Genomic DNA, 13,449 nt, shown 5'->3' with positions numbered 1-13,449 from the left:
TGCAGTGTACTGTTCTAGTGATCAAACCATTATATCTCTAAGTGCCCTTCAGGGACTAAAAGATAGTGTAAAAATATCCAATAAAGTTTAATTTCCAGCTTAAAAAAATATGCATTTTTCCACACAAAAAAACCCTGTTTAAATGGATAAAATACCAAAAAAGTTTAAAAAGCAACACATAATAGGCATTACTGCATGTTACGACACAGACCGTGAAAATATTTTGATACGTGTTTTTCTCACATGGTGAACATCGTAAAAATAGTTCAAAAAAGTAACGCCAGAATTGTAATTTTTCTTTTGTTTGCCTTCCAAAAAGTACAATAAAAAGCAATCCAAAATTCACATGTACCTCAAATTGGTACCAATAAAAACTACAACTCGTCCTGCAAAAAACAAGACCTCACAGAGCTCTGCTGCCAGAAAAATAAAAATGTTATGGCTCTTCGGGCTCATTCACATGGACGTATGTCGGCCGGGTTTTCATGCCCGGCCGATATACGCTGCCCCTCTCTGCATGGGGAGGAGGCGGGACAGGGCAGGAGCTAGTGTGCTGAGCTCCCGCCCCCTCTCCACTGTTTGCAATGAGAGGGTTGAGATGGGGGCGGAGCTTAGCTCCGCCTCCGCCCCTCCCATTGCAAACAGTCACTGATGTCACCCAACCTTTCTCAAGGGAAGGTCCTTCCTCCCCCTCTGCTGGAAAGTGATCATAGATGTCAGCCTCTGAGGCTGCAGGGAGATCCTAGGTAGCCTGACGATCCTCAAGCATTGGTGGTGGACACCCTAGTGATCACATGGAACCAGTTCTTATTCCTGTATGCCTTTCCATCAATGCCTTTGATCCCACTGCTCCCCAAGAAAGCCAAGATGGGGGGTATGCCTACAATTCTCATAGCACCAGACAGTCCATGTCGTCCTTGGTACGCCAATCTCATGTCCCTACTGGTCGATACACCCTGGCCCCTGCCACTTTTCATGAGCATTTGCATACACTATGTTCGACGGCGCGGCTGTTGAATCTGCAGTCTTGAAAGCACAGCAGTTCATGGACCCCATTGTCTGGACTATGCTCAGGGCCAGGAAACCTTCCTAACGCATCTACCATTGGGTGTGGAAGTCCTTCTACAGTTGTATGAGCAGCAGCATCTGCAACCCATGCATTTTTCTGTTCCCAGAATCCTTTCCTTCCTTCAATCAGCCATGGATAAGTCTCAGCTCATTAAAAGGGTATCAATCCTTTTTCAATGCTCCCTTGATGACGGATCTATCTTGCATGTACAGAATCATTCCAACATATGGATTCTCTGTTTCTCATTCCAGACGGACCTCATCGAGGTCTGGCCACCTCCAAATCCACCATCATGCAATGGATCAGGTAGCCGATTACAGAGGCCTACCATGCCAAAGGCAGGAACCTGCCTATTTTACTGACGGCTTACTCCTCATGCGCGGTGGGTGCCTCCTGTCGGTGTCCTATAATGCTTCTGCCTTTCCAGGTCTACAAGGCTGTGACCTGGTCTTCACTTTATAGCTTTACAGAGTGTATATATCCTTTGATGCAGCTCTTGGTTGCAGGATTCTGCAGACGGCAGTACCCTGATCACAACGGAGGTACTTTTGCCCCACCCCTAGGGACTGCTTTTGGACATCCCAAGGTCTTCATTGTGTCCCCCAATGACACAGCCAAGAAAACAGGATTTTTTTGTTACTCACAGTGAAATCCTTTTCTTAGATGTTCATTGGGGGACACAGCACCCACCCATTGTTCGTGGGAATCAGCTGTTTCTCTGTTCTGAGCTTCCCCCTTCACTTGTAAGTAGTTTTCAAGTTATATATTCAGTTAGTGTGTATACTTTCCCTCTCCTCCTGCTTGCTGAGTGGCTACATGAGGGGCATAGCTGGTAGGAGAAGTCAGCTCTTCCTTTGCTTAGCGTCCGCCTCCTAGTCACAGGAGCTATAGCCAAAATCTTCGCTGTGTCCCCCAATGAACATCCAAGAAAAAGGATTTTATGGCAACAAAAATTCCTGTGTTTTAAAGAGGACAACCCCTTTCAGGTAATACCAAGCTGTAGACACCTCTGTAGTTACCATGAGGGAATTCTGGCCACTATAGGTCCCTCTACACGGGATAAATGGCGGGCGCATTAACGCCTGACAGCCGCCCCAGAGACTATCGCTCCTGGGCTTTTACACAGTAGCGATAGTTGTTCTGTGAATGGAGGTGGGCCAGAGGTCTCTTCCAACCGCTCACCTCCATTTGCATGGCCCGAAAATCACTTGGTGAACTAAAAACCAAGCAACTCCAATAAATGAGCAATTTGTCATTCAGTGCCCTGTTGGCGGCTTCTTGTACACGGGACGACTAATTGCCAAAATTTGTTTTTATTTCAGAAATATTTCAGCCAACAATCTCCCTGTGTAAAGTTAACTTAAAGTTGTTTGAGGTTTCTAAGAAGAAACGTACATATTCCATATAAGCTAAAGCTTTACGAAACATGACCTCAAAATCAGAGAAGAGATCAGAGATGTAATCCCGGTGGACGTTATAGTGTAGTATTCTGTGCGCTTCTGCTTATTACTGTTGCTATAATTAATGCGCAGTATGAGAGCCATCATCATCTCTACTTTATGCTTAACTAATTGCTGTTGATCACAAATCATCCATCTCTCTAGGTATCGCACAGCACTCCCAAGAGTACACCATGGTTAATAAGAAAGGAGAGTCACCAGTAACATACATCCTCCGGCTTTTCTACCATAATTACACTAGAAAAGAAGATAATAAGTACATATTGTATGTCTGAGGGTGTTAGAAGCATTACTTGTATACATCATCCTTCATGTCTACCATCCATCGGGCTACATATAGGGAAATGTCATACCCAGCATTGAGTGACTGTCCACTTTGGTGCGCTAGATGTTTTATTGCCTGTTAATACATAGTCGTGCAGATATTAGTTTTTGTGCGTTCTGATCCCTTCTGCTTGGAACTACTGTGGATTCTCCATGGGAATGACCAGATATAGATGTTCTATGAAGAAGTGTTGCAAATAGAACCAATGCATATTAACTGCAGTGTCCTTTTTTCCCTCTCCGATGGATCCCAACATGACCACCTCTGTGCCCATCATCCCCAAGGTGCCAACATTGGCCTGGACTCATCCTCCTATTTTTTTAGTAGGGTTTTGGTTTTACTACTACATATTATTCCTACATGCTGGGACCTTTCAATTATAGTGAACACCTTGTACTGTCTATCTCTTCCAGGCCCTGAAATCTCTTCTTAGTGTGGGGTCATGATGAGCAATGACACCCGATCTGTTCATCAATCATATGTGAACTGATGCAATCTAACTGACCCCTACCCAGAGGTGTAACTAGACAAGAAAGGTATTTCATGCTAATTAAAATGTCCTTAGTAGAGAGATTAACATCACTAGTTTTCATCTCATGATCCAAATTCGAAGCCCTATGCAATGACAATCAATGGGTTTCGATGGGTTCTTAAGGATAGGATACTTTAAATGGACAAGTTAGTGTATGGAGGTATTAGTGTATCTTGACGCCACCAGGAAGAACTGGTGGAGTCAAGATTGACAGGGGGGTGACGCCCCCTGTACCTGATGGGGCTGCAGAGATCGATGGGCTGCAGGTCCTGGCAGCTCACTAAGCTGATGCTGCCTTCAGCTGCGCTCCTTCCCGAGTAGCGTGCATGATTTCTGACAGGGATGGAGGGTTAGGGTGAGGGGAAAGTGTAACAGTTACGCTTACTTGTAAAACATAAGGCTGACACTTACCCCTCACCCTAACCCTCTATCCCTGCCACAAATTGGCAAACGCTGTTTTCCCCATGCCTCACCGCTTAGCCCTGTCCCCCGCTAAACTGTGCTCCCACTGCCGCTCCCCCTGCAGCCGAAGAAGAAAGCGCAGTGAGAGTTGTTCTTTCCCTGCTGCTCTCCCCTGCTCCGGCTCACCCTGCATCGCCAGTCTTCCGCTACTGCTGTTGCTGCAGGGCAAAACAGCCGGGAGTGGTGTCCGTCGCTGCTGTTATCCCTGGGTCCCACTCGTGGTGCACGCCGCTGTTTCCTCCCACTTCTGCTCCCCCTGCTGCAGAAGCAGGTGGGAGCAGTGTCAGTGTATTTTCGCCGGTGAACTCCGCCGCAGTAGCCTCCCTCTTCGGCTCCCCCTGCAGTCAAAGTAGGCGGGAGCGCTGTCACTGACATCCCCGGCACCCACTCCTCCTGCTGCCCGCTGAAGTCCGGCACACTAGGCTCCCCCCGCGGCCACAGCAGCCTGGAGCGCTGTCACAGACGTCCCCAGGTCCCATCTCCTCGACTCACCCATGCTATTACTGGAGTTCCCGGCTACTAACTCCTTCCAGGACCTTTGGTTCTTGAGCCAATCGGGAGCTGGGGTGTGCCAGGGGTGTTCCTCCTGTCAAACCCCTAGCTTCCAGTGGCATCAAGATACACTAATATCGAAGTTAGAATGGAGAATTATTATATATTTTACCAGAAAGCGATAAAAGAGCCTTGGAGGAATCTTATGGAAATGTCTGTTATTGAAAGAGCTTAAAAGTTATGAAAACTCATAAAGAACCTCTGTGCAATAGTCTTCAGTCCAGGCAGACCTCCTAGGTAGACGTGTGGGGGGAACCTGGAGGCCTGTGTTGCATGTCTATTGCTCCACAGTATGCTATGGGACAATGGGTCATTCAATGCTGGTTACATGAGACCAACCATTTGAAACAATAGCTATGTTGCTTACATGACCTGTGATGATGTCACCATCATGTGATCAGCTTGAATGTATAGAGTCCAACAGCACTCCCAGCATATAATCCCACAAGGGAGAAGTAGAGCAGATGCAGAGCCACTACAGGGAACTGGAGCCTTTGGATCCCTTCAGATATCATATAAGAAGAGTGGCAGCATGTATTGGTGGATTTAAAAGCAAAAAGACTTTATTCTTTCATGTTTAAAAAGAACAGGAAACGTTTTAACCATTCATGGTCTTTCTTAAGCCTAAAATGTCACCATCATATGATCAGTCGCCTGGGCTCTGAGCTCCACCCCTGATCACATGATGGTGACGTCATCACAGGTCCTTCACTTTATTAAAAACCTGCAAAGTTGAACAGCAGCCGTGTGCTTACAGGACCTGTGATGATATCACTGTCATGTGATCAGTCACCTGTGTGGGAGGAGTCCGAGGTCACATGACGAGGGGGTGATCAGTGTGTGCAGGACTTTGTGTCCTAGTTGTGATCCCTGTTGTATGGGATGAAGAATGTATGCAGCAGAGCTGTGTGTGACATGCATATAGTAGAGCTGTGTGTGATGTGCATGTAGCACAGCTGTGTGTGACATGCATGTAGCAGAGCTGTGGGTGTGTGTGTGACGTGCATGTAGCAGAGCTGTGCGTGTATGTGTGACGTGCATGTAGCAGAGCTGTGTGTGTATCAAACACCATAGAGGCACAATGACGGTAACATCATCACAGGTCCTAAAACAGCAGTCGTGTGCTTACAACACCAATCCCTATATTATATAAGTAGGCACATTGCGCCACCAGAAACACTGGTACTATAATTTCCTAGTAATTACTAGTATAATCTGTAAGTACTGCAAACAATACAGTATGTACAATTCAATTTGGTTTCCACATATCATAGCTGACTATTCGTAACTAAAGACACGTTAAATTCAGAACCCTGCGGGGTTTTCACTTGGGTATTCACCTGACGTTGCCCAGCAGCCGTATCCCACCGTGGGGATTTGAGCAGCCAAGAACACTGGTTGATATTGTAATGTGAGGTGGGGGTAATTCTATCTCAGCATATAGATGCTAATAATATTCAAACCTATTGATGCTATACATAAAGAATGGCTATAAAATAATGGTGTCATGACTCCAACGGCTATTACAGGCTATTATGACGCTACTGACTTATAACGGATTGGTCATGGCTCTGTTTTTCTTCACTGGATACAATGTTGCAGCTTCTTATATTATTGTGGCTGTCAAAGAGCTACAGAAACCTAATAAAGTGTGAGCAAAGCCTAAGATGATGAAATACCTCCATGCACAAAGAATATGCCCAAACGCCATCTTCTCTAGCCCCCTCTAGTGGGCAGGTATGATCATGAGCATTGACTCTTATTTGCTCATTCTCATTCTATGCCCCCATAACAATGAGTGGGATTACAACTCTCATACACGGTTTTCTTGACTGAAGTTAAAGTTAATTGCAACGTGGGTGCGACCTGGTGACACAGTCACATCAAGTTTCACTTTTTGTACAAGTTGGTTTCATGCCTTTGCTTGGGTTCTACTTTCCTGCTCCGTTCTGGGAGCACAAAAATGGAATCCCCGCAGCCGAAAAGGGGAATCCCAGTCTCTGGATAAAACCAAACAGCACCAAACGGACCCCATAGGCTATAATGGCAATATAGCCCTAATAATAATGTTAAAGGGATCCTCCGATTTAGGGACCGGAGGGTGGGGGAACATATTACCTGTTGATGATCTCAGCAGTTTTTACATTCCACGGGTTCGGGGTGGTGTTTTAAGGCAGCAGTTACCACCTAACTAGTTACACATGGAGCATTGGTAGTGTTAGAGCTACCCATGCACTATACCTCCTCTGTGATTGGCCAGCGCAGGTCACATGATCAGTGCCGGCCAATCACAGAGAAGGGCACAGTCTAGTTAAGAAATGGCAGCGGTCACCTTGGCCCATAAAAATGTCACCTGCAACCAGCGGAATGCGGAGAGCACTGAAGAGATCATCTACAGGTATTGTAACCCTTCTACCCTCCGGTCCCAGGACGGAGTTTTGTGCTGAACTCAGAGGGTCGCTGTAATGATCCAACAGATAATAGGATTTATTAAAGTGTCTAAAAGAAAAAACACCTTTGTTGCCCAAAGGAACCAATTACAGCACACAAAATGAAAGCTGCGCTGTGATTGGCTGCTATGGGCAAGAAAAACAGGGTTTTTTTTAGATAGTTTCATAAATCTTGCGATGTCCATGAAGCTAAGGGTGTATTTCCACAGGCGATATTCCCGCGTGAATTCCATCTGATTGCGATATGGATGGAAAACAGAACTTATTCATCTGAAGGGGTTAATATACACAAGCAGTTCTTCACTTGGACAGATGGTCCGTGTCTGAGAAATCACTGCAGGTCCTCTTATTACATAGGGAATGTAATATGCAGCGTCCAGCACATCGGACAGCGCACGGATAGAGCGTCCATATACTGTGCCATGCCAGATGCACATGAGAATCTCGGGCACAACTCGCATCGCCCATGTAAATCCACCCCAGAATGAATGCATCTGACAACAGTGAAACCTCCAAAAGACCACCTCCATGAGAAGACCACCCTCCATCCAGCCCATATTTCCTGTGACATATTTTCAGCCTAACCACATAGTTTTGTGCATAGCAACCATCTTCTCTAAGACCACCACCCCCTAGAAGACACTTTTCAGTGCTATTTGGGTGGTCATCTCAAAGAAGTATTTATATACTATATATATCATAGATGATAACTGACAGAGGACTTCCAGGGTGGCTGCTTATTACACTGCATGAAATAATACACAACAATGATATCTGCCATAGTGTGAGTGCGACTGTACACTGCTGTAGATTTCGGTCATATATCACATGTATGCAAGATGTGATACGGGCGGGCATGGAGGCTCTAGTACCCGGTTGTACCACCTCTAGCTTGGATACAAGATGTATTACGGGCGGGCATGGAGGCTCTAGTACCCTGTTGTACCGCCTCTAGCTTGGATGTAAGATGTGATACGGACGGGCATGGAGGCTGTAGCACCCAGTTGTACTGCCTCTAGTTTTGATACAAGATGTGATATGGGTGGGCATGGAGGCTCCAATACCCTGTTGTACTGCCTCTAGCTTGGATACAAGATGTGATACGGGCGGGCACGGAGGCATACAGGTTCTGTATGGTATCCTGCAGATATCAGTTCACATTTGCTGTAACTGAGCCTCTGGATCATGCAAACTTGTAGGTTGTTGACGTTGGCGTCCCAAATGGTCCCTTACATGTTCTATTGGTGATACATCTGCTGACCAGGCAGCCACAGAACTGTGACAATGTTGTGGAGACACTCTTGTGTCCCCCTTGCGGTGTGCGGCTGAGCATTATCCTGCAGGTAGATGCCACTTGGAAGCCGCCATGAGAGGAACACATGTGGCTGCAGGATGTCCTGAACATAGCACTGAGCTGCTATTGTCCCTCGTACCACTACTAGGGGGAACCGACTGTTGTGTGTGATGGCCCGCCAGACCATCACACCAGCAGGGGGCAGTGTGCCGCTACACAGCAAAGGCAGCATTCAGGCGCTCACCCCTAGGTCTCCAGACATGAACACGACCGTCACCAGTGCCCAAACTAAACATGGATTTGTCAGTGAAGACAACCTGATTCCACTCCGTAGCGTCCAGTTTCGTTCTTCGAGCCACTGCTGCAAATGGAGGCGACGATGGGGGAGGGGGTCAAAGGCAGAACAGATAATGGGTGCCGTGAGACCAAATGTCCTTCAGCCAAGCACCTGAAAATACTTCCGACAGATACAGGGGTGTAACGATGGCGTCTCAAACTCTATTAACCGGGTGAAATCTCTTCTCTGCATTGTAGAGGCGTCTAGTGGTCAACAAGCTCCACACAAGCAGAAGAGGTCACTACACACAAGGAGCCTCCGAGAGCCTCTTATAGGCCAAGGGGGGAACCACTTTTAGGGCCCGAGCTGGCAAGACCGTTCATCTAATCACCACAACTCTAAGCCTAGGGTCACACGGGGCGGATTGCCGTCGGAAATCTCGCGGTTTGGCCGCAGCAAAAACCGCGAGATCGCCGCCGGCAGAGCCGCCGCGGTTTAAGCCGCGGCGACTTTGAAACGGTCCGGCCGCTTGCTCTTCCGTTGCGGCCGGCGCTCCCATAGAGGAGAGCGCGGCCGCAGCGGAATGAAAAAAAGAATGAGCATGCTGCTTCTTTTGAAACCGCGGCTGCGGCCGCCGCGGTTTCAACCGGATTTACCGCAGCGGATTAGCCGTCCCGTGTGGACGAGATTTCTGAGAAACCTCGTCCACATGGCTGGCTAATCCCGGGCTTAGCGGCCGCGGGCGGTTTTGCCGCGGGCGGATCTGCTGCGGCAAAACCGCGGCAAATCCGCCCTGTGTGACCCAAGAGCTCACTCACACGAGCGTATTTTCCCACATATTACTCACACTTGTTGCACGTGTAATTTATGGTACCGATCTTAACATTACTTTCACTTGTGTATCTCGCACAGCACACAAGAGATCCCAGCATGCGCTATCGTGGCACGTATTGTACATCCATACACGACCAGATAGTGTATGAGGATAGTTGGCATGCAACAAGTACGCAATGCATGGCGTACTGCTAGCTGCTCCCACGCAGGAGATATGCATTCAGTGCGCCGCCAAAAAACCACTTGTGTCAGAGAGCCCTAATCATTGACATATCGGTAACTGCCAGGTTTGGCAGCACAATGACAACTTCTAGGTGCATGATTTTTCTTGATGAAGAGTGTATTATGTGCTCTTACATATTACACGCCCCATCCTGGTACTGCAGGTATCTGCTCATACATTACATGTCCTGTCCTGGTACTGCCAATATATTACATACCCAGTCCTGGTACTAATACTGCACATATATGATCTGGCACTACAGAGATCTGCGTATATATTACTGCAGATACAGGTAAAGTCCCCTGCTCCAAGCACCGAGTCATGACATCTTCTTGGCAAACTTGTTTGCCATTGCCTTCCCCAATCATCTTTTACCCACCCAGCGACCTCAGAAGGATGGAAGGCTGAGTCAACCTTGAGCCGGCCACCTGAACCATGCGGGGATTGAACTCGCAAGCTTCAGTGAGCGAGAGCTTAGGACTGCATACTGCTGCCTTAACACTCTGCGCCATCTGGTACTGAAGAGGCCTGCTTAGATGTATGAAAAGAAAGCGTTTGATACTGGGTTAGCCAGTAAAGTGTGACTGTCCTCAGAAACCAAGTAATCTTGTAGATATGATACCTTTTAATGGCTAACAAAAATACATGATGTTATAGCGAGCTTTATTATCGACCCTTCATCAGGCTAAAAAATACATTTCAGCCTGATGAAGGGTTGATAATAAGAACCCGAAAGCTTGCTGTAACATCATGTATTTTTGTTAGCCATTAAAAGGTATCATATCTACAAGATTACTTGGTTTCTCTTACTGAGAACCATTACACTGCTTATATATTACATGCCCAGTCCTGTTACTGAAGATATGTGCTCATATATTACATGGCCCGTCCTGGTATTGAAGATACCTGCCTATATATTACATAGCCTGTCCTGGTACTGAAGATGCCTGCTTATATATTACATGGCCCGTCCTGGTACTGAAGATGCTTGCTTATATATTACATGCCCAGTCCTGGTACTGAAGATACGTGCTCATATATTAAATGCCTAGTCCTGCTACTGAAGATACCTACTCATATATTACATGGCCCGTCCTGGTACTGAAGACACCTACTCATATATTACATGCCCAGTCCTAGTACTGTAGATATGTGGTCATACGTTACATGGCCAGTCCTGGTACTGCAAGTACTTGGTCATATATTACATAACCCCATCCTGGTACTGAAGACACCGGCTCATATATTACATGGCCTGTGCTGGTACTGCAGATATATGGTCAGATATTAAATGCCCAGTCCTGGTACTGAAGATACCTGCCTATATATTACATGGCCCGTCCTGGTACTGAAGATGCCTGCTTATATATTTCATGGCCTGTCCTGGTACTGCAGATATGTGGTCATATGGTACATGGCCAGTCCTGGTACTGAAGATACCTACTCATATATTACATGGCCCGTCCTAGTACTGAAGACACCTGCTCATATATTACATGGCCTGTCATGGTACTAAAGATATGTGGTCATATGTTACATGCTTCCTCCAGGTACTGAAGACACCTGCTCATATATTACATGCCCAGTCCCAGTACTGCAAATATGTGCTCATATATTACATGCCCCATCCTGGTACTGCAAGTACTTGGTCATATATTACATGACCCCATCCTGGTACTGAAGATACCGGCTCATATATTACATGGCCTGTGCTGGTACTGCAGATATATGTTCAGATATTAAATGCCCAGTCCTGGTACTGAAGATATGTGCTCATATATTAAATGCCCAGTCTTGGTAGAGAAAATACCTGTTCATATATTAAATGCCCAGTCCTGGTAGTGAAGATACCTGTTCATATATTAAATGCCTAGTCCTGGAACTGAAGATACCTGCTCATATATTATATGCCCAGTCCTGGTACTGTCGATACCTGTTCATATTTGATCTGTTCTAATACTGCAAATGTGTGCTCATATATCTATCACATGCCCCATCCTGGCATGGCAGATACCTGCTTATATATTACATGCTCAGTCCTGGTAAAGCAGATACTTGGTCATACATTTCATGTCCTGTCCTGAAACTGCAAATATCTGCTCATATATTAATTGCCAAATCCTGGTACTGAAGACACTTGCTCATACATCACATGCCTCATGATGGTAATGCATACATGTGCTAATATATCACATTCGATGTCATGGTACTGCAGATATCTGTTCATATATCACATGCCCAGTCCTGGTACTAAAGATACCTGCTCACATATTACATGGCCTATCTTGTTACTGCAGATACGTGGTTATATGTTACATGGCCAGTCCTGGTACTGAAGATACCTGCTCATATATAACATGCCCCGTCCTGGTACTGAAGACACCTGCTCACATATTACATGGCCTATCCTGGTACTGCAGATACGTGGTTATATGTTACATGGCCAGTCCTGGTACTGAAGATACCTGCTCATATATAACATGCCCTGTCCTGGTACTGAAGACACCTGCTCATATATTACATGGCCTGTCCTGGTACTGCAGATACTTGCTCATATATAACATGCCCCGTCCTGGTACTGAAGACACCTGCTCATATATAACATGCCCTGTCCTGGTACTGAAGACACCTGCTCATATATTACATGGCCTGTCCTGGTACTGCAGATACTTGCTCATATATAACATGCCCCGTCCTGGTACTGAAGACACCTGCTCATATATAACATGCCCTGTCCTGGTACTGAAGACACCTGCTCATATATTACATGGCCTGTCCTGGTACTGCAGATACTTGCTCATATATAACATGCCCCGTCCTGGTACTGAAGACACCTGCTCATATATTGCATGGCCTGTCCTGGTACTGCAGATATGTGGTCATATGTTACATGGCCAGTCCTGGTACTGAAGATACCTGTTCATATATAACATGCCCTGTCCTGATACTGAAGACACCTGCTCATATTTTACATGGCCTATCCTGGCACTGCAGATATGTGGTTATATGTTACATGCAGGTATGTGCTGATATATTACATATCTTGCCCCGTCCGGGTACCACAACGGGCACTATGCCGCCATTATCCTGTCGGAGGTCGGTCGGTATGGGGATGAGCATGCTGCCCCCACAGAGGTGATGTACTACTAGGCCTGCACACAATGGAGGGTCACCCCTACAGCCCGTCTGTATGTGGAGCGGTGCCGGCCGGACGTGCGGGCTCCCGGGTCTACTCACTGCGGCCGGCGGGGATGATGGAGTGACAGGTGGAAGCCGGGCTCTTCTCTCATCAGCCGGAGATCCTGCAATAATCCTCCCCCTCCTCCTCCTCGGTGTCTGGGCGGGGGATGGGAGGAGGAGGCGGCTGTCTGCTGACTGGACGAGCCGTGCTAGCCACAGCATAGATGGCCGGCACTGCAGCTCCCACAGAGGCCCTCTCACTACTGTGGGGCCCCTGGAGAGAGGGCCCGGCTACTTACCTCTGAAACCCGAGGTACAGCCACAGCACTTACCCGCAGCCACCACTAGAGGGCGCTCACTGCATAGAGATATTCCAGCTTTGCGTTCAATAATAACTATATACATTCCAATGCACTGAGCTCCCCCTAGTGGTGGCTGCAGGCAGGCAGTTTTAGCCTCTACAGCAGGGACCAGTAAGGCCACCTTCACCAATATCTCTTGTATGTCCTTTAGGGCGCAGGTGAAAACTACAGCAGAACTACGGGACCTATAGCCTGCGCCGATGTATGCGACATGGGAACGGGGTTAGATGAGGGCTCACATACGCGGGCGTGTACAATTTCTGCAATTCGCACTGTTTGCACTGCGTCTGTATGTGCGTATGTAGTGCATCTTTGGTGCTTGGTGCATAAGCGTTATATTACACGCTTGTCCCATAATGCATTTTTCACTTGCACAAAAACAAAAAAAATGCAAGAAGGCCCAATGCATGTCAGCATTTTTTCCCACAG

General features: G+C 46.9%; 1 protein-coding gene across 1 annotated transcript in view; it reads right to left on the bottom strand.

Moving 5' to 3' along the window:
• CLGN (calmegin) overlaps window positions 1–12,793 on the bottom strand; it is a 49,662-nt gene extending 36,869 nt beyond the window's left edge. Inside the window, exon 1 of the mRNA XM_066573725.1 lies at window positions 12,716–12,793. The gene's annotated coding sequence lies outside the window, so the exon portion shown is untranslated. The remainder of the gene's footprint in view (window positions 1–12,715) is intronic.
• Between the last annotated feature and the right edge of the window lie 656 nt (window positions 12,794–13,449).

The sequence above is a fragment of the Eleutherodactylus coqui genome, chromosome 7 (genome assembly GCF_035609145.1).
Source record: "Eleutherodactylus coqui strain aEleCoq1 chromosome 7, aEleCoq1.hap1, whole genome shotgun sequence".
NCBI lineage: Eukaryota > Metazoa > Chordata > Amphibia > Anura > Eleutherodactylidae > Eleutherodactylus > Eleutherodactylus coqui.
This window is presented reverse-complemented; position numbering and strand designations above follow the sequence as displayed.